The sequence below is a fragment of the Pteropus vampyrus genome, unplaced genomic scaffold, assembly GCF_000151845.1.
Source record: "Pteropus vampyrus isolate Shadow unplaced genomic scaffold, Pvam_2.0 Scaffold68, whole genome shotgun sequence".
Classification (NCBI taxonomy): Eukaryota; Metazoa; Chordata; class Mammalia; order Chiroptera; family Pteropodidae; genus Pteropus; species Pteropus vampyrus.
In genome coordinates, this window is record NW_011888849.1 from 8624244 (window position 1) to 8628147 (window position 3904).

At 34.2% G+C, this 3904-nt stretch overlaps 1 protein-coding gene and 1 pseudogene across 1 annotated transcript in view; both read right to left on the reverse strand.

Annotated features, from left to right (window-relative positions):
• Positions 1 to 3904, reverse strand: part of PCDH15 (protocadherin related 15) — a 562288-nt gene that overhangs the window by 364895 nt on the left and 193489 nt on the right. The window lies entirely within an intron of this gene.
• LOC105293125 lies at positions 2801 to 3611 on the reverse strand (annotated as a pseudogene).

A 3904-nucleotide genomic window follows, 5' to 3' on the forward strand; every position in this document is an offset into this window, starting at 1 on the left:
CAGGTAGAAGAGAAGTAGGGAATGAAGTCAGCATTCTATTTGGGCTGCTATAACAGAATATCATAGACTGAATGGCTTATAAATAACGGAAATTTATTTCTCACAGTTCTGGAGGTTTGAAAGTCCAAGAACAAAGCATTGGCAGATACATTGTCTGATGAGGGCCAACTTCCTGGTTCACAGATAGCCATCTTACTATGTTGTCACATGGCAGAAGTTGATAAGGGGTCTGGCTCTCTGGGGTCTCTTTTATAAGGGGATTAATCCCATTTATGAGGGCTCTATCCTCATTACCTAATTATATTCCAAGGGTCCCACTTCCATACACCATTACATTGGGAATTATGTTTTATCATATGAATTTGGGGGTGACACAAGCATTTAATCTATAGCAGTCAATGACAAAGGACTGTGTAGGACCATATAGAACATTACAATAAAGCTCTTAGCAATGATAGTTCATTAAAAAGCTATCACAACCTTGAAGCAGAGAAGGGACATGATCTGATGTCTAATTTTCAACACCATTCTGATTAGATTTCAGGCAGACCTGATAAACAGTTATAGCAGGACTCTAGGCAAAAATTTGTGATGGCTTTATTGTACATTTGTCTTACATATTTGGATTTTTAGATGCCCAGTATTCATTTACCCTTCTTAATGGTATCTCAATTTTCTTAGAGAAACTACTTTTGTACATTGGGCACAGTTCCATCAGGAGCTCTATATTAAAACTGTACATAGAAACAGAACCAATAAGATGTGTGCATGTGTGTGTGCATTACTCTCCAGATAGATAAATCTGTCTATCCGTCTGTCTATCTGTCTGTCTATCTATCTATCTATCTATCTATCTATCTATCTATCTATCTATCTATCTATCTACCTCTCTATCATCTATCGATCTGATGGGGAGATTGAAAGATATTTATTTTAATTAGTTCATGCTGCAATTATGTGAGCAACTCCAAAATCTGCTAGATAATCTGGCAGGCTAGAGATCCAAGGGAAAAATGATGTTATAGTTCAAGTCTAACAGCAGTCTGTTGGCGGAACTCTCTTTTCTTTGGGGGAAGTCAGTCTTTTTTCTTACTGACTTCAACTGATTGGATGAGGCCCATCAACATTAAGGAGAGTAATCTGCTTTTCTCAAATTCTACTGATTTAAATTGTAATATTTTTGACAAAATACCTTCACAGTAACATTCATATGTGTTTGATCAAATATCTGGGTATCATGGACTAGCCAAGTTGACATGTAAAATTAACCATCACAGGCTCTCTGTCCCTTCCAGTCAAAGAATGAGATGTGATTCAAGCTAGGTCAGTTAGATATTCTCTCCCTTGATCATATATTTAAATAGAGGGCCAAAGAAGTACATCCTATCCCCATAGTCCTATCCAGATGACACGATCCTGCCCTTCCATAAAAAAAACACAATTCTTCAATCTCCAGTTCCTAATCCTTTTAAACGAATCACCATTAGCCTAGTGAACATCTAATACTTCACTATTATCTAGGCCAAACTCATTTGTTTGAAATGAAAAAAAAAAAAAAAAGAACTGTAATTGTCTCGAGCATGCTCCAGATATTTGGAAAGACAGGCATCTAATTAATAATGGTCATTCCGGAGATTAGACTTTGAGTATGGAGGCTTTCCAATTTTTAATGTGTGTAATTTAAAAAAAAAATATTTTCTGTATAATTTACAATTAACAGCCAACATTTATTTTAATTAAAGTAAATAATAAAACTTTCTAAATTAGCAAGTGGGACAAAAGCAGAATTTTAAATGTTATTGGAAGTGGAAATTCTATCTTTCTCCGCAGTAGAAGCCCCAGAGGCACCTCTGGAGAACTGGAGGTTTTGAGGGACAATTTGAAAACTTTATTAAAATTCATTATTTTTGTATTCATAAAAAAGGGGGGGGGGAGGAGCAGGATACTTGCTTCCCTGGCAGACATTTAAAATTTGATTCATTGATGTATTTTTGGCTCACAGTATTACCTTGTGGCATCAGCTGCCTCTTCCCAAAGCAATAATATATTGCTAATTAATTCAGCACAAGCAGTGACTATGCCAAATCTATTTTTAAAAAAAAAAAAAAGCTCTCTACTGTTCTTCTCAATAAAGGTATCACATTCTTTTAAAGTACCAAAGTCATACCGAGTTAATTACGACTAGCACAATCAGAATAAATTAGGCTGTATTAACATATACAGCTCAGTTTTTTAAAGCTGAGTTTTCAATTTAAAATAACCAGATATTACATCACTAATTTGAATTAACTAATTTCCTCCCATGAGTCTCTGAGTAAACATTCAGCCAGATGAAGAAATTACACTGTCAATGAAATAATAATAGCAATAACTAATATTATTAAATCCTTAGTATTTGGTAGAAACAAGTGTGTTACATGAATCTGATTTTATAGTACTTATAAAAATTCTATATATTAGATATTTTTATACCCATTTTGTAGGTGACAAACATAAACTGAAGTTTGGAGACAATATTCATAACATCACAGATTTCAACTTGGACTCTAAGTTCTTACAAATTTCTTACAAATTGTGATAGTAAACACTTTTGAGGTTTTTTTTCTACACAATTTAGTAAGCCATCAGAGAGTTCCAGAATAAATGGTTATGTAAAGCTATAAATATCAAGTCCAAGTTGAATGACTGTTTCTTTTCTCTTCATGTATGTTTTTTAGACAAACACATCACCAAAGTTAATTTAAAATAGTTTGAAAAATCACAAACAGGTTTTATTTGTCACCATAAAAAAGTCTTAATTTTAAACAGATTTTTGGACTGGGGGCTAATATCCATCTGTTTGTTCAACTTTAGCACCTGTCTCATCCCCAGTAACTTTTCTAGAACTACTACCACCTTCACCAGAAATCTCTATGAGTCTTCTCAGTTCAAACTTGGACTTCTCCAGGTTGAACTGCATTTTGACCTTTCTAACAAAGACATCATAGAGTAGATAAATAGACTGGAAAGACTTTTTTATGTCATTTCCAATGCTATCTGGAATCAATTTATTGATCACTTCTTTCAAGTCATTTGTTTGCACCTCTTGGGTCATGATTTCCATCATCTTCTGAATTTGGTGGACCTATTCATGCTGAGCATAAGAGGTCTTCTGAATATGACTGCTGCAGTTTTTGGTAAAACCAGCACAGAATAGACGATGCAAATAACCATCAGTAGACTTGACATCAACATGAACTTCAATCATGGTCTGCCATTTTTTGACCGTGGAGCCCATTTTGGCATGGGTAAGAATCTTGCCATGGAACTCAGTCAGGCAGTTTTTGACCTGCACATCATCCTCAGTAATTAGCTTGAGTTTTCTAAATTCAACTTTGTCATTTGCAGATCAGCTAGGCTCACTTCAAAAACATGACTTTTGAAACCATCAGACACAATTTTGGTTCCTTGAGTTCTCATGACTAGTGTTTTCCCAATATTTCTTATATTGAACATAGCTAGTGTTTTCACATCACACCTATCTTTCTTAAAAAATGGGTCAACCACTTTTTTGAGGGCTTCCTTTTTGCCGCCTTTTGTAAGGTGCTTGTTCTTGCTGACTGCCATGGTGCCGCTCAGAGAAATGAAAGGCTAAAAACTCTTGAAAAAAAAAAAAAGTTAGAATCCATCGTATTATTAAGCTGAATAGTGACCTTGTTCCTTTAACTGATATTTATAAACTCAATTCTCCCTATTGTTTTTCATCCTTCATTCTACAAAAAAATAATAATAATTGAAAATATCTCAATATCTATAAATAATTGAGCCTACTCAACATATATTTTAATGAGAGATAAAAAAGGACAAACGATCTCTTTTCTCTACTATAATGTCATACATTATTTTCAGAATTACTGTAATATGA